The sequence below is a fragment of the Clytia hemisphaerica genome, unplaced genomic scaffold, assembly GCF_902728285.1.
Source record: "Clytia hemisphaerica strain Z4C2 unplaced genomic scaffold, Clytia hemisphaerica genome assembly, whole genome shotgun sequence".
Taxonomy (NCBI): Eukaryota; Metazoa; Cnidaria; class Hydrozoa; order Leptothecata; family Clytiidae; genus Clytia; species Clytia hemisphaerica.
This window is the reverse complement of record NW_027104175.1, coordinates 676,559-695,119: the sequence shown is the minus strand read 5'-3', so window position 1 is coordinate 695,119 and position 18,561 is coordinate 676,559. Positions and strand designations below refer to the sequence as shown.

The window sequence follows — 18,561 nt, the reverse complement described above, 5'->3', positions numbered from 1 at the left end:
AGGGAGGTAATCCGCGGGTCAGAAAATTTAGCCTGGGATTTTTTATCTCCTTAATTTTTCGCGTAGTGAAAGTTGATCTTTTTTCCCGATTCGGAAAATATTTGGGGAAATTCTGAGAAGACATAACAAAAATTTGGACGAAAAAAATTGAAAACAGATTGAGTTGTGTATAATGGGATATTGCTAGTGCCCGAGAGTGCCCCATATATAAAGGGTGAATAAGAGTCTTGTATCTTCGATTCAAATAATCAGACTTTATCTTATCAAAAATCAAAATGGGCTGAGAAAATTTCATTTGCAGATTAGAGCCCCCATTAGAGACGGCTAAAAAAATTGGTTCGGTTCGAGGACATCTTCGACATCTTTTTAAATGTGAAGTATGAATATCCGGAAATAAATGCATTGTTTGATGTGTGTATATGGAGAAGAAAAAGAAAGAGAAAGAATTGAAAATTGAAAAAAAGAAAAGTGAACAACAAACCGTTGTTTGTTTACTTCATTGGAAACCACAAACAAAGCATTCAACCAAACTTTTGTTTAGTTAAATATAAACATGGCTAAATTATTCTCAATAGGATTCATGGTCTAACTTTGTTTGTTTTTAGCTAAAACTAAGGGCACTAAGGGTGGAGTCGCTCGGTCACAGGTTTGGGACAGGCTTTGGGTTTGGGTTAGACTAGACTAGGTTTGGGTCGGAATGTATTGGCTTGATAGCCGTACGTGTCTGTAGTTATCTGGTACTCGATGTAGAAATTTTCTTCCGACACGCTAAAGCTCTGAAGGTCGGGAAAATTTTAACATCTGGAACCTTTGGGTTACCATTTTTCATTTTTTTGTAAGGTTTCTCAGGCAGCAGAGATTTTCATGCTAAATTCAGTCGGGTGCAACCGATAGTCAAGCAAAAAGTGTAAGGACAGCTAGACACGACTGTGATGCGGTACATCAAACGATGACTACTATAGGTCTCCGATGGTGATATTGGCCCACAGATATCTGTAAAGCCCGAAGGGCTAGATTTGCGGCTTTTATCGAAAAGTGAAGCCTAGGTTTGGAAGGATTTCCTACCAAAGTCACGTGACTAAAATATGCAATTTCACCGGTTTGAGAGATGTGAAATAGCGTTTTCCGCCTACGTTTTTTGATCTCGCGCTCCGAAAACAATTAAAATGCTAGACCCTATCCATCGGCACGAAATTTAAAAAGTCAAATTTTTGCTTCACTTTTTTTTCCTGGAGAAAGCTTAAAGTTGCCTATCTAGCCCTTCGGGCTTAGATATCTGTGTATTGGCCCGCTCCTTCAGAGCTTTAGCGTGGGCGACCGCCAATACACCATTGGAATATCAGATCTTTATGTTCCCGCCCTCTGACATGATTAATTAACAGACTAGTTTGCTAGTCTAGATCATTTACACCGTTCACTATCTTCCTTTGGGCACCGCGACATTATCTGGCACCCGATGTAGAAATTTTCTTCCGACACGCTAAAGCTTAGACTATGCTATAGTCTAAGACGAGTTTCATCTAAGAGGAACAAACGTGAGACGGGAATTTTTTACGGGAGTAAACACAGACTCTATCCGCCGCGAAACATATTACGTTTTATAATATACAAACTATGTTATATCATAATAACATATTATACGGACGATAGCATCGTCTAGCTAAAGCTCTGAAGGTCGGGAAAATTTTCAATTATATGTATATTGGCCCGCTCCTTTAGAGCTTTAGCGTGGGCGGCCGCCAATACGCCATCGGAATATCAGATAAACCGCGACACGGAAGGTTCGAGCGCGCTCGCTCGCTTACGGTCACCCTCTAGCAGGGGACTCCTCGTCGTTGGGCTGCTGAATGGGGTACAGTTTCAAGTTTCAAGATGATATACTCCATTCAGCAACCTGTAATACAATGTAGTTCACTTCACTTCTCTCAGTTCACTTTTGTCTAGAAATTCACTTGTGGTTTTTCATTGATTTAATTTATTGATTTTGTGAGAATTTAACGTTCAGAGAAACAATAAACTCACCTTGTGAGCTGAGGTACCAGTCACTCCGTCTCCAAGATACCACACTGGCGTCGTTGGATTCGTCAGGCGGTAACGTCCACAGCGTCTTCTGTTTCACCCCCTAGCCACCGACAGACTATGGAGGCGGGTGGGGGCACCTTAGGCTACTTGTATCTACTAATGGATACGTGCTCCCTATAACCAATCAAACATTCTGTCAAGAAATGAGAATTTTATGCGAAAAAGAACCAACAAACCAATAGACATAAAGTTTGAAAATCCAAGCAGAAACACAAACACAGCAATCACATAAACACAAACACCAAAAACCACTCAAAAACCCAACAAAAATGTAATGCAATCTGGAATCCCCGACTTGCGACAGGCGCAGTGGCTTTAATTTAAACATGTTTCGAATACTTTAAGGGCAGAAACTTTCGCGGGCAGAAAGTTTCGCGAGACCGAAAAGTCGCGAAATTTCGCGGATTTAAGCTTCACGATTTTTACTTTTTGAATAAAATTTACGGATGGAATTTTCGCGGTTTTTTGTGAATGTTCAATTTTAGTAGCAATAACTTTCGCGAGTGGCTAGGGAAAGTGAATAAAAAACTATTTCAAATCTCATTTCTTTTCTTCAAACGAAAGAGTGATATGCTGATTAATGAAAAATAAACTATTTGCACTTCTTCCTCCCATTCCCGAATCCTAGTCACTGCAATAATATCGATAATATTGACTCACCTCGACTTTTAAAACTTGGAAAAAACTTTCGCGATTTTTAGGAAAATTTCATTTTTCGCGAAAATGACTTTCGCAAATTTCTTGTTTAATTTCTTACCTGGTAGAAACTTTCGCGAAAAAATGCCAAAAACGCGAAAAACGCGAAAGTTTCTGCCCGCGAAAGTTTCTGCCCTTAAAGTATGTTTTAAGGTCCAAATGAACCAACTTGCGTTCTCAACAGTTTAAAAAACCAAGTAGGCCAATTTCTCTAAGACCAACAAAACTTCTGATTCAAACTTCAAAGGGGAAACAAGTGACAGTCCAACCTTGGCCCTTGCAATCGCTCACCAATTTAATCGTAATAGCGATCCTCTTTTCGTATCTTTGCAGCTTTCTTTAGCACTTATTACACACATTTTAATTGAGAGAAAAGTCGTCCGTCTGTTTTGATTATCTTCCAACTCACCCCATTATTAACTCGTTCCTTCTATCTAGCTCTCTCGCCAAAAAGGTGAAATGAGGAAAAACAGGCTGTACACTATTAAATTATCAGGGGGGGGGTCGGGCTCAAAATCGTCGAATTGATAAAGCATCCGGGATGACCATCAGGCCGTCGCAATAAGCATCCGGCCGTTGAACCGGAATGAGCAGTCGGCCGTCGAAATAGATCATCCAGTCGTCGAATAGAGCTTCCAGCCGTCGAACCGAGCATCCGGCCGTCGAACTGGTATGGTCATCCGGCCGTCGAACCGATCATCCGGCCGTCAAACCGATCATCCAGCCGTCGAACCGATCATCCGGCCGCCGGAGCGAACAGGCGGAGCGAGCAGGCGGACTGATTGAAATTTTGTTACGAAATCTGGTCTATAAAATAATTAAATTTCGTGTCTAGTTACACAACGACAACGACAAAACAATAAAGAACAAATATCAGGGAGTATCCAGGTCAGAATTCGCCGAAAATTCAGACGTCGAAATAGTTCCTCGGTCGGCGGAATAGTCATCCAGCCGGTGGAAATGTTATCCGGCCGGCGGAAAATTAGCCGTCGGAATAGTCATCCGGCCGTCGGAACAGTTATCCGGCCGCCGAAAAAGTCATCCGGCCGGCGGAAAATTGGCCATCGGAAAAGTTATTCGGTCCGCGCGGAAATTGAGGTCGAGCTATTTCGGCGGCCGGACGACTATTTCGCCAGCTGGATGACTTTTCCGACGGCCAATTTTCCGCCGGCCAGATAGCATTTCCGCCGGCCGGACGATTATTTCGCCGGCCGAGGAACTATTTCGACGGTCGAATTTCCGGCGAATTCTGACCCTGACCCCCCTGATATTAAGTAGACTTATATAGATAGTATATCTGCGATTCAGACTGTCGCACCAGTGTTAGTGAATCGCAGACGCCTAATGACATTCGTCATATTGGTGCTATGCCCATCCAGTTCCTAATTGCCTCAATTTTTTGATGATTCTGATAGCGCTCACGAATGATGGATTGGATCAATCATGTCTATTACTAGTATAGTAAAATAAAACAAGTGGGTACGAGATTGGCACCCTAGGTTTGCAAGATGACGGGTAGGCTCAAGCCAATGTTCGAAAATCGAAATTCGACCTTTAGCTTTAGACTTTAATAGAGGGATTTTTTGTGACGTTTTGCCACTTTTAGAGACAAAATTTTCAAAATTTCAAGAATCTATGACCCTTTTGAGGAAGTTGATTTTTGATTTTTTCGTAATTTTGGAAACCCTTACAGGCTTTTGAGAGTGTTTGAAATAAAAGGGACTCTTATGGCTCGTGCATTCCCGGCACCCATTTTGCCTAAAGTAACCCCGGACTGACGCCATGCCCATTGATTTCAAATCAGATTCCCGATGGGCTTGATGATCTGAAACCCCAGGATGTGGGCGGGCCGGGGACGGGAAAAACAATGAAGACACTTATTTATTTGATGATTCTCAGGTGGCTTTCTATGAAAAATAAAGATATGAAATCTAACTGCTGTGGTGTGATGGGGGTGTGATTTCGGATATTGAAAGTTCAACGCTCGTCGTCAACGCTCAACTCGATGGTCCTCAAAGGCCATTTGGGCCATTCGGGCCCCATCAGTTTGATCTGATTGACAGCCAGGGCGAGAATTAGCCCGGGGTCCACTTAAAGCTTTCACTGGGCGAAATCTTGTCTTTCCATTTTCGAAAGATGTTGAGAAGATCAACTTTCAACAAATTTCCAAAATTTTCGAAAGATGAAGTTTCAAATTTGTTGAAAGATATTGGAAGCTCATCTTTCGATGTCTTTCGACTTTTAGGAAGATGAACTTCTCTATTTTTCCAAGATTTGGAAAGACGAACTTACAAGTTTGTTGAATTTTGTTGAAAATTCATCTTCCAACAACTTTCTATTTTTCGAAAGACGAACTTCTCTGTATTTCAAAATTTTTGAAATATGAACTTTCAATTTTTCAAAAAAATGTCGAAAAGTCGTTTATCGACGTCTTTCAACTTTTCGAAAGATGAACTTAACTGTATTTCAAAATTTTTGAAATATGAACTTTCAATTTTTCAAAAAGATGTCGAAAAGTCGTTTATCGACGTCTTTCAACTTTTCGAAAGATGAACTTCTCTGCATTTCAAAAGTTTCGAAATTTGAACTTTCAATTTTTTAAAAAGATGTCTAAAACTCGTATATCGACGTCTTCCAACTTTTCGAAAGGCGAACTTTTACATATTTACGTTTAATGTTTAATGTTTAATATTTTTTAAATACACGCTTTTTTATAGGAACAATTTTAAAAGAACACGAGTTTGCTGTTTTTAATGGGTTTTAATAGATAGTTTTTAAGGAAAAAACTAATCGTAAGAAAATTTGAGCCTAAAAACCTCGAAGCATTAAGAACAGTCCAGCCTGAGCCAAAATTTACTAGTTCTTCTTATAAAAAAAGCAAGAATTTCGAAGCTCGTTTTTCGACGTCTTTCAACTTCTCGAAAGATGAACTTCTCTTGGTTTTTCCATGTTGCTGAAAGAAGGACGCGCCAAAACGTTTACGAACCAAAGTCCGCACTGATGAATACCGGGGATCAAAAAGACTATTTGAAGCATAATTTTTGACGTTTAAAACACAAGAAGATACTAAAATATCTAAATTTCTTGTAAAATGAAATAATTCTAAGTGTATTACATACACAGTTTATGGTTAAATACTGTAAATATAATATCCACATCATTGGAAGTACTTTTGGAAACCCCCGGAAAAAAACATAGATTATTTTCGAATGTTATGATTTATGATTGCCGGCAAAATTTCTTTTTGTAATTTTGAAACTGGAAGCTGTGTGGAGTGGAAGGCAGTGTGTGTGTGTGATGAGGAAGACAGCAAACCAAAGCAAAGCCAAAATGCAGTGCAAATGGAAACTTTATTCTAGAGATATGAAATGGGAATCAAAAGATGCTAAGGTGAGCTCCTTTGTATATATTTCTAATTATCAACCACACTTCAATCATACTTTTAGTGTACAAAAAGTATGATCAAAGTGTGTTGTTGTATGTGTCTGTATGACTACACATAGCTACACCACAGCTTTTTCAACAAAGCTATGGGCAGTTTACTTTTGAAAAACTTCAGGGTATTAGCCTCCCAGAGCCAGGCCCAGGGGGAGGCACTTTTAGGCAAAATTGGGTATGTGTCGCTGCTGGTGTCAGGGTCCCATTTTTAGGCTCCATAGCCATCAGATGGCTGACCAATTAAATCAGCAAAATTTCAAAACAAATGAACTACGTTCCCATTTTTGTTTTGATTTAATGTTGTATTTTAATGACCAACCAGCCAGGTCAATCATTTGAGGGCTATGCATGTTAGCCTCCACTGATGCAAGTTACCCAATCTCACGGTATATGACAGGTTCCCAAAAATTTAGATTTTGATTATTTTGGACAATCTTCACAGTGCAGTGGAAATCAGAAAATCTTTTAATTTTTCTTCTACTTTTATTAATTTTTCTGACAGGGTCCCAATTTTGCCGAAAACTCATATCTGACAGGGTCCACTTTTCAAACTCCAACGGCACATCCCTGTCGGCTGTCTAGATCAGTACCCCACTCCCTAGGTGAAAGCCTCCTTTTCAAAAGTTTTCCACCAAGGACGTTTATAATACCAATTTTTGTTCTATTACTACAGGAATTCTTCTCGATAACCAACCAAATAGGGGGTCAAGCAGCTAGTACAAGACATGTCATCTAAATGCCTTTTCGTAAGAAGCTGGTAACATCATCACACATATACACTTAGTACTACCCTTGAAAGTAGGTTTTCGACCGTTACAGACACAGATAAAAAGAATATAATCAGATAAAATAATATCTGGTCCCTTTAGAACCTTTGAATTTTTTCATCTTTCAATAGGAGATTACAACATTTAAGAAATATTTTAGATAATAAATTTCTCTGACAACCCGCAAACCGATTTTAAGATTTTTGTAAGGAAATCAAATTCATACCAACTGGTATGATGTCTTGTACTAACTGCTTGATCCCCCTGGACCAAAGCTGGTCACTTTTGTTTTAACTAGTTGTCTTTCCATTTTCAGGAGATAAAAGTTGGTTGGTTGGAATGCAAGCTGTTGGATCATTTTATTTTGGAAAATTCTTATTCTGATTTCCCTGTTAGAATTAATGAAGATTTTGTCAAAACATGGTTGAAGCTGGTTGAAGTAAAAAATGATGTTAAATTAAACTCAACGTGGAATATCAAATAATAACATAGCTGAAGGTAGGCCTTTTAGACAACAAAATGTTGACGTTTTTGTTTTTGCTATGGAACTGAAAAAGATGACTATAGGGAGAATATATGGGCTATAGTTTGCCATGGTTACTGTTACTTTTCGAGATAGTGGAAAAAAATTGACAAATTTGAGGCCTCGAGCCTTAGCAGCCTGATTGCTTATAAAAAATGTGTAGAACAGGGAAATTACTTTTTAAACTCTGAGGTGGCAAGCTTTACAGTGTGTCAAATTTTCATAAAACTTTCATGTTTATAGGATACATTGAATGTGTGTCGACATTGAGCCATTGAAGTTTTGGGGATTTCATTGAAAATAGATTAATTTTATCCATTGAACAAGGAACAAAATAGAACACGGTAAGTATTTTTTGTAATATAATCCAGTAATACAAGACTATTGATGATACTAATTCCATTTGCATCAAAAGAAGCTAAAACTTTGTTACAGTACACAAAGTCTTGACCTAAGTTCAAAAATATTTTTGAAAATAGGTTTTTGTAACCTTTTTTAGAACTCTTTAGAAATAGAAACAATCTGAATAATTTGTCTTACTATAGGTCTTTCTACTATAGTCTACAGAAAGCTGTAAATAACTTATCAACAATTTTACAAACCTCTTTTAGTTATACACCGTTTTGTATGCCTGGATTTCAATATTGATTCAATTTCTATTTTTTATTAGGGTCATGACTTAAGGACAGTTACTGGCTGATTTTGAAATGCACTTGAAAAACGATGCGGCAAAACAAAAATGTATGTTGCTGTCATGCAATCAAGATATTTATATGCTTCATTTCATGTGGTAGTTCGTTTCAACTTCGAAAATAATAACTTGGTAATATTTTCATTGCAATAATTAGTTGCTGAATGATAGAATGTATTCTTGTACTCTTTAATGCTTAATTGTAAGAGTCAATCTGTAAAATCTTCAAGGAATTACCATACTGTACCATCACGTGTTGTATAGCACAATGTCTAATAAGTGAAAAACTAAACTGAGGACTGGAGTGAGATTGTGGGTCAATATTTTTGGAAAATATCACCGTAATATAATTTTATAAGACCCCCTCCCATTTTATGAATTTTTTCTGAAAAAGTGCTTAAAAACCTTCATTTTCGACTACTCTAGGTCCCAAGTATATTATAAATAAATGATGAAAAAATATTGCAAAATCTAATAAAAGTGGGGGTCTGAATAACAAGGTGGAGTTTAAAAAATTTTCGGTCTGGTTCAGATTTATGCTTCTTTTACTGTGTAGATTTTTCGTTGGATAATGTGTTTAAGGTTTGAAAATATTCTTCAAAAGCATTCAAGAATAGCCCAGAATATGTTAATTTGAGAAAATGGAGAGACTTTTGGTTTACCTCTGAAATTAATTTTGTCAAAATGTCGAGTCCACAATTTTTTTAAAAGAATTACTAAGTAGGTGGGACGTTTATTCAGAGTAGGGCATTTTGGGAAAATCATCTTAATATCAGTTTTTAATAATGACTTGTACTTTATGGTTTTTTACCCTCCCTATAATTGAGCACAAAAGAGTTTATTTGGCATAGCTTTCATTATTCATAGTTGTCATCTTTTTAGAGTAATTGCATAATTTTTTAATTTATTATACAGTATAAAAAATATTTTTCATATTTTTTACTTCATTACTTTTTATATTTATAATACGGGCTAATACCCTCAGGCGCCCAAATCTTCCCTAAAACCCTATCGCCCATAATTTTGTTTCACCATCCGCCCGTTCAAGAAACTTTTTGACTTTTTTTCTAGGAATTTTGACTTACCACTCGGATTCGAGAAAAATATTAGAAATAGTTTAGAAACACCCGGTATATAAGTTGAACCTTTTTGACGACGATGTGAGTAATCAATTCCAGTTTCCCAAACATTGAAAGTTTGCTCTTTCTCTCAAACTCGCAAAGGGATCACGCAATTTTTTATACTTATGTATAAGGGTGTTTTAAATAGTGCAATTTACACATTATGCTTGTTTTTTTTGTGATTTAGGAGATTAAATTATTTGAAACTTTGCTCAGCATATGCTTTATAGGCGATTTTTCAAAGAGATCAGTCTGGATATGCTTGTTAGCAGTATGCTTATAAAAATGTTTATAATTTAGTACAATTGATCTCCTGTAGAAAGCATTCCCAAAGTATTTAACGAGGATTTCGCACTTACGGGAATAGAAATTTCAATGTATCCTTTAAATGTCCTTTGAAGCCTTATGGCCAATCTATTCCTTGATAGGGACTAAGATTCTAAAAACTTATAATTTAGATTAGTTATTTTATTATTGAAAATGAAATTAAATTATAGAAATTACACGAATTTTTTATAAGAACAAGTGAATTCTTGCTCAGGCTGGGCTGCTCTAATTTTTGCAATTTTTCAGGCTTAAATGTTCTTATGATGTTCTTAGTGGCTTAGTTTCTTTACTTAAGAATCAGTTAAAATCTGTTAAAATTAGTGTTTTAATAATTTCTGAAAGCTGAGGCTCAGATTGTTCTTAATTGTTTTTAGGTTTTGGCCAAATTTCAGCCTCGTGTTCTAATAAAATTGTTCTTATACAAAACGTGTAATTTGTTATTCAGAATTATTTTATTTAGACTACTTAATTTTTTAGCAAAAAGTCATCACTACCGTACTATTTTGTTTCATATTCTGTTTTCTATGCTTTGTAAATGTATGAATTGTTCGTTTTAATGACACAAAAAAAATTTATCCGCACATAAACATTTAAAAGATCTCTCGTTTACTTTTGACTTGATAATGAAAGATTTCGAAAAAAGCAACAATCATCTTCCAAAGTATTTAGAAAGTTTCGGAATATGAAATTTCAACATATTAGGAAGTTGGGAATTTCATTTTCCCAGCCTGTTTGAAAGTTTGAGAATGTGGTCTTTCAACTTTTTTGGAAAGTTGGGAAGACGATCTGGTCGAAAGATGTTGGAAGGTAAGGTGCACAACTTCCCAACCCTTGTTGAAAGACCAACTTTAAAACCTGTCGAAAGATGTCAGAAAATGAAATTTCAACATATTAGGAAGTTGGGAATTTCATTTTCCCAGCCTGTTTGAAAGTTTGAGAAGGCCGTCTTTCAACTTTTTTGGAAAGATGGGAAGATGATCTGGTCGAAAGATGTTGAAAGGTAAGGTGCACATCTTTCCAATTTTTGTTGAAAGACCAACTTTCAACTCTGTCGAAAGGTGTGGAAATGTGACCTTCCTACATCTTTCCGACGATTTGAAAGACATTATTTCGCCCAGTGTTTTTGATAGACTGGATGGCGCGATTAAGTGGCCCGGTAGTATATGGTAATATGCTTTTGCTTAGGCGGACTGTAAAACAGTCCGCCAGATTTTTATTGTTTTTGAAAGGTAAAAACAGTACGAAGCAATGTTTTTATTTGAAAATAAGGGATTGCAAATCTGTTATTGATGTTTGTTTCTCATTTTTGATTACTTCTTTCAACTCCAAGTAGTTTTTTTGTTATTTGGATTTTAAACATTCTTTTTCAAAATGGTGACCTCGTCAAATGCTCCTAGTCTACTTCACTGGACTCAGCGTCATCAAAAATCATCAAAAAGCAAAGTTCAGCCAGAAGTAGACTCTAGTCTAGGCGAGAATGGGAAACATTAAGGGCGGTACGCCCGATCGTTCATGTAATGGACTACTCTGATTTGTTCTCCTCCGTTTCACAATATCAACAAATCTCCTTTAGAAGCGGAGAAAAGTATCTACGGATGAGAAGTTTGTTTTGATCATAACCACGTGAAAAATCTGGCTGCCAAATCGTGAAAAAAATCCTGGCAGCCTGGAGAATCAATGAGTTGACTGGATTAACATTTGACATACCATCTGATGCTATATTTCGTTCGATTTATAACCCAAAACCCTGTCTGAGAGTAGTGGCCCTTAAATGTGAACAGCTTAGAATATTTGTTTTGATTAAAGGGCGATTTACAATTTACTCTTACAGTCTTAGGTTTAGCCTGGGAATCCAAGCTCATAATTTTAGAAAAAACAAAAAATACCTCACCTCACAAAGTTCTAAAATTATAGAGCTTGGTGCAGGTAGATTAGTCTGACACAGAATGTTATAAACAGTCTGTGTGTGAACCCTTGTTGACAGAGTTTCTGAACTTTGGAAACCCAGGCAAACACACATAATCAACTTACCATAAAAACTCTTTCTTGGGCTCTAAAGACTTTCAAAACTACTAAAAACCACATCAAAACATCAGCCACATGTATTTAGACTTCCAGTCAACAGCCATTTTGTTTCTAAATGAATCTATGTTTTCATTTTCATTTGTTTTCCTTTTTTCTGCAAAGTCAGCTTTTTCCATAAATTATGCGCGCGCATCGAAATTATCAAAATGCGCGCGAAAGTACTGCTAAGTAATACGCCGAAAGCTGGCCAATCAGGCCGAACCTGCATTGCAGGGAAAAATGCCCCTGCAGGCGAGTTACCTGCACCAAGCGTTAAACCAGCAGCAAAAAATATCATAAACTAGACTGTGAAAAAAGTTTAACGCTTGGATTCCCAGGCTATCTTAGGTTCCAAATAAACGTGCCTGTTAATTTTTCGAAAATTTTCCAACCCCCCCGGACCTTATTAGGACCCCCCCGTTTATTAATCTCTAAGAATATCTTCAGCTGTCAAAGAGAAGGCCCCTTATTTTGCTCTAAATAGCCTGATTTTAGCCTATTTTTACCTTATTTTTGGGTTTCAGAAGTACAATTTCCAACCCCCCCGGCAATTAGGTCCCCCCCGTTTATTAAAATCTAAAAAAATTTTCCAACCCCCCCCTTTATTCGAACCCCCCCCGTTTATTTGGAACCTAAAGAGTACACTCACACCGGCTGCGGGCAACCCTGGTTGTCCTGTCCTGTGTGTAGAGAATATCACATGAAAATCTGACGCTACACTTGCAGTACCTTGCAGTTAGCAGAAGTACTTCGATTTGTGAAGCGTCTTTGGCTTGGCCATTCCAGAATTTGTCTGTATTTCTATTTCTATTTCTATTTGGTTGAGTTGCAGGAGGCTTTAGAGGCCTATTCTCGCAACTATAGATAGGGTGGTCAGGCCAAAATTTTCCCCTCAAATTTTGAAAACCAAACTAATTTTATTTGAAAGTCCTTACCTTTGTGAGAAAAATGAGGGGTCATTTGTTAAAATTGGTTAAGTAGTTCCAAAGTTATTCCATTTTCAAACCACAAAAAAACCACCTTTTCAAGGAATCGTCTCCCTACTACGCGCAACCAAGAAATGACCTTTGGACAGCACCGAAAAACATTAAAGATGGCGGGTGAATTCTAGCCTTCCGCGTGGCGGGGCGTGAGGAGTTTTGCTGGCGCGGTCTGAAAATCGGCCCGATGACTGTTAAACTTTAGCTTATCGCTAATGAGCTGGAAATGATAGCTAAAAACAAATTTCACCACTAGAAAGCTGAAATCCTCAGCTTTCAGATGGTGTATGGTGCTTAAATGAAAAAATCCGCAATCTTGTTAAAAAATCGCAATTTCTTCTTGTTTTTCAAAATTCCAGACGGCCTGTATATTTTCAAATAAAAGCACTTTGTGATAGATTGTAGCCTAATCTTACCCTGGGTTTACTAAAAAAACCGCGATTGAAAAGATGAACCAGCTCAATAGCGACAGCCATTTGTTTCAATCTGGGTCGAGAATTTTCCGGTGCCGTGGTCAGCGCTAAATCGCGTTTTCACCTTGACGTCGAAAAACATGAATATCTTTGGAAAGAAAATAGATACCTGGATGCAGTTTTTTTTACTTGTTTCCCTGATAATTCCTGATTGATTTAAAAAAAGAATGAACAGATTTGGATGATTTAAAGGTAAGTACTAATGCATCGAAGTTCATTTTTGTAAATTCTTCCTCGTTCCGCGCAAAAAATCCCGACGAGTGCGCACCCTACTATAGACGCCCGTCAGCACCTTGAACTGGCTACCCAATTCCCCTCACATGGCATGGGTTGACCCGGGCGAAGGAACGTTCACTTGCCAAGTGAACTGCCGTGAGTGGGAATCCAACCCTGGCCTCCTGCACAGAAGCCAAGGTCGACTACCAATATACCACGGCACCCAGTAAGAGAGGGGCAGACGACACAGGATTTCCGAGCCGAGGGCAGGACCCTGCCGACGCACCGTACTTGTCTGGTGGCAAAAAGTATCTTTTACTTTAGCTACACCGGACGCAATAAGCAGTGAGGCTGGAACTTAGATTTTTGAGGATTACGATTTTACCAGCTTTTTAGCAATTTTTGCCTTGCTAACCCAAATCTCGCAACCTCTTTACCTTAAACAGTTACATCAATATGCCTTCTTACCTGTCTTTAAAAATATAAATAAAAGTAATCACGGAAAAGGACGTGAAAAAAAAAGACATAAGTGTGAGAACAGAGTAATCAAACTCGTTAGAAAAAGTACCATTAGAAGTCATAAAAAATCAACCTGAATAATGCAATCGAAATCCCAGAGAACTTCATAATTCCCCAAACAACATTATATTACTATATGTCAAACTCCCATTACATAAATTTTACAATTACGTCAGAGTAGACTACGCTCGCCACCGAAGAGGTTTATTTGGAAAGGGTAATTACATTTTATTGTTCGCTTCTTTTTTAAAGATTGGCCGGGTTGAAAAAGTATGAATTTCTTTGTACATATTTTACCTACCCCAAATATTTAGTAGGCTGAGTTTTAAACAAATGGTCAAGTTGAAACGAACGATAAATATATCAAGGTCTGTTTTATTTACCCCCCTGGTGACTTAACAAAAGAGACTTAACTCGATGTTACAATCCAATTATTGAAAGTTTGTCTCGGCCTTTTTATAATGAGCGAGACATACGTTCTCTGATTACGCAATTTTCATATTGACATTTTCGAGGCATTTTGATGTAACTGTTAAAGGAAGATCGAAGTTAGAGTTTTTCAGCATTCCGAAAAAAACGCAAAGCAGAAATTTTTTCATCTTCACAGGATCGATTCTCAACAACAAAATACATTATTTGGTCTTTGGGTTTGTTTCTGGCGTTTTTCCTTCAAAGAATATCGATCACTTTCCTTTTCCCCTTGAGTGCGCGAGAAAAAAATGATTAGCTCGCATTCTCGCGCGGGCGAATAAAGATGAGGCGGCAATCTTGCACTGAGGGTGCTGCTTAGTTTCCGCCCTATTTTGCGCCAACAATAGAATGGTCCAAATACGGGGGTATTCCAAATGAAAAACGATGTCGTTCTGTAAGTGTTTATTTTCTGAGAGATACAAATAGTATATTTAATATTATTAACTTATTTATTTAAGTATTTTTGAGCCAGAATTTAAATATCTGGTTAAATAAGAAACAAATGATAGCAGTTCTGTTGTTCCTCAAACCCCCGTGAAAAGTTTTTTTGCCGACTTAGCTATTTTACAAATTTCGGAAAAGAACTCCCATAGGAATTCCGATACATAACCCGATTGGTTCATTTCGAAACGGCTTCAAGAAAGTCATAATGGCAGATAGTTTTAAAAGTTTCTGAGTAAATGTGTGTAATTTATCGATGTTGATGGTTGCTTGATTCTTTAAAGAAAAAAGATAACAGGTATAGCTTTTTCTAATCCTGGAATATAGAGGTTCCAGCTACACTGATAAGTCAGGTGTCAGTCCGGTGTTGCATACAGGGAATTTTGGACGCCGGACATTTATGAAACAAAAAATTAAGAAACACCGGACGCACCGGACTAGTCTTCATGTCTAGTGTTTTGATTGTCCGGTTGGAAAAAATATCCTTCTCCAACACCGGACATCCGACTTCCTTAAGTTTGGTGTAGAAATTGTCCGGTGGTAAAAAAAATTCTCATTTTACACCGGATTTTCACGTGTCCGGTGTTCGTTAAGTCTGGTGCATCGGCAGGGTCCTCTGAGGGCAAAAGTTTTCACCAAAATTCGAAATTTCCAAGGTGAGAGACGAAAATGATGAAGTTGACACATATACTTTTAGCTTTCGTATAATATATATTTTGGGGACCAAGCCCTCTCTCTTAATCTACTCTATAAGAACAAAAGATAAAATATGTTAGTAACAATATCGACATTCATACTAGTTTCTTGAATGTTTGATATAAAAAATACTAGAAAATAAAAAGAAATGTAAACAGTAGGATAAAAATGTGAAAAATAAAAACTAACAAAAACTATAAAAGTAAAGGCATGATCCCAACCATTGAAGGATCTTCCTTTTTTTTTTTTTAATGTTCAAAATCAATCATGACCATGTAATAAAATGATCAATGTCTATGGTGATGTAACAACTGTTACGTGAGACATGTTTAATCAACATGAGTTAAGGTCTTTTATTGTATCACGATCAACAAGATCAACAATGTTAATGGACAACGAGAATTTCAACATTCGTTGTAAAGAAAATGTCACAATGTTAATAGAAAATAGCGAGAATTCGAACATTCGCTGTCACTAAAAAATCATCACCAATAAGAATAACAACATTTTGTGTATAAAGTCTCATCATTCAATCCAGGCGACCTGTTTGGATAACACGGAGAAGGTCATTCGATTGGGCACCTTTTTTCGTCAAGCAGTTTGCCAGCTGTTTTGATCCTGGACACCAGCGAACGTCGGCTTCATGCTTTTGAATAGATTCCTTGATGGCACCAATATCAATACGTAATCTCTTGTCATCAACTAGCTTTGTGGAGTTTATGGCTTCAATGAGGCTTTTACTGTCGGTGTAAGCCTTGATGTTGGTTGCACAATTTTTGCCAAATAGCTCCTGTATCATAGATTGGTGATATAAACCATCCTCGAGTCCTTCTTGTAAGCTCAATGCTTCTGCTGCCAAGGAAGAACGTACCACACGTTTGATCTTGTTGCAACTCCACGAGAGCGATGCACAACGTCGGTTTTCTCCAGTGAGAAAGACAATATGACCAGACGTACTGTTCACACCATTGAGGTTAGCATGTGCAGCATCTGAAAAAACTGTGATACCCCAGGATCCTGGGTGACCAAGGGTTGGAAACATCACTTCACAGGAACTCTCTTTCAGTTTTCTGATACATTTCTTTAGTTGTATTAGATCGTTGACTGTTGCATCATTAAATTTTGTACTGAAATAGACAACGTGGAAGGCGAAGTCTGGTCTTGATCCTTGAACAGCCCAATTAAGTTTGCCAACCAAAGCTCTGAATGTTGTTGTTTCTTCAGGAGTTAACTTTTCACATTTTTGAGACATTCGTTCTGGTGATATTTCAACATCTGGTAAACTTTGAACATAATCATTTTGGGAGATAGTGATGCCATCTGATGTTTGAGTCAGGTGAAAACCAACATAGTTGAATGTTTCTTCTTCACATCTTCCAGCATGAAATCTTTGGTGAAGTGGTTTGATAATGTCCGTCTCAAATCGATTGTTTCCAGCATGGAGAAAATCATCAACATGGCACACAATGAATCCTTGGAGAGAATCGTTTAACTTGTAGTAGAAGACTGCTGGATCCAAAATTGATTGTATACATCCTTGCTTTGTTAACTCATCTGCAACACTTGCGTAGAATTGTCGGGCTGCGTCGTTTAACCCATAGAGACACTTCTGTAGTTTCCAAAGTTTTCCTTTCAACTCAGTTTCTTTTGGAGGAGACACATGTATTTCCCTTGAGATTGTTTTTCCTTGCAAAAATGCAGATTTGATATCAGTTGTCTTGACATCCCAATTCGTGTTTGGCGCAATTGCCAGAAATGTTCGCAGGACATTCTTTGAAACTGTGGGTGAGTCTGTCCTTTCTTTGAATGATTCCTCATAGCCTCTTGCAACAAGACGTGCTCGGACACCACCATTCTTCTCCCATAACACCCATGTTGTTGATATACGAAATTGACCTTCGTCTTTAACTACTGAAAAGGTATTGAATTGTTTGAGCTTCTCAATCTCCTCCAGCTTTGCTCGTTCACAGTCAGGTGTTTGTTGTTGATTCTTTGGTATGATAACAATATTGACTTCTTCAGGAGCATCAGGAATTTGCTTCCACTCACATTTTTCTAAATCAATAGCCATCGGAGATTGGTCTTCTGAGCTTTCCAGGTTGAACCAGCTTTTGAACTTCCCATTGGCTTTACCAGCACGACTTATTACCTTTGCAGACTGCCACTCTGAGGATTGCTTGATTGAGATGGTTTCACCCTTCTTTGGAAACGTCTGGTTCTTTGCTGTCTGTTTTGTTCTTGATGTGGATGTTTCTAAGGATGAGTCTTTAAATTTCACAGTTTGACGTGTTGAATCTTTTGGTGATGGAGCTGTTATTGATGAATTTCTCGATGAACGTTTGGATGTAGAATCTTTAGGTGAAGCTTTGGAAGAGATGATAGGCGATTGTTGAGATGATGTGGCTTCTTTCTGGAATGATGATTGAACTGAGATTGCATCATTAACTGTTGGAGACGCAGATAATGACGGTCCCTGTCTTGTTGTTGGTGTTGCTGGTCTTTTTGATTCGTCTGGATTTGGTGGATCGTTATCACCTCTGGCGGTTCTTTTATTGATACTAACATCTTCCTCAGTGAATGTTTTTGATCTGGATCCATCATGTTTTGACAAAACTTCAACCAAGGGTTTATGATTGATTGGTGTCTGTATTGGCTGCTCAAATTCTTCTCCACGCGATTTGGCATTGTTTTCCATTGGTGTGAGTGTTGGATCCTCTGGTGCTTTTATGAGACGATTTGGAGAAACACGAACCATTATTCCTCCGTGACGAATAAATATCACTTTGCCATCTTGAAACACCACTTTGGCTGGGCCAAGCCATTTCTTTGAACCTTCACGCATGTAGAACACTCGATCGCCATTGTTGAAGATCTGCTCAGATACTCGGATCTTGCTGTAGAGAGCACGTCGAATACGCTCACTGGATTCAGATTCAATAAATGCTTTTCTTGATGCATGTAAAGCATTTAGGTGAGTAGCAAGGGTTTCAGATGTTGTGCCTTGCAAAGCCGCAATGTTGTCTGTCATAACATTTGGTACGTTGGGATTCTTGCCA

At 37.8% G+C, this 18,561-nt stretch overlaps 1 long non-coding RNA gene across 2 annotated transcripts; it reads left to right on the top strand.

The window, feature by feature from the left end:
• The first annotated feature begins 5,682 nt into the window (after positions 1 to 5,682).
• Positions 5,683 to 8,837, top strand: LOC136814375 (uncharacterized). Of its 2 annotated transcripts, XR_010847628.1 has the most exons (4): positions 5,683 to 6,168; positions 7,300 to 7,481; positions 7,750 to 7,850; positions 8,177 to 8,837. It is a non-coding gene; the product is annotated as an uncharacterized lncRNA (long non-coding RNA). The 2 variants fall into 2 exon arrangements; XR_010847629.1 differs by lacking the exon at positions 5,683 to 6,168 and having other exon boundaries at positions 6,832 to 7,481.
• Positions 8,838 to 18,561: the final 9,724 nt, after the last annotated feature.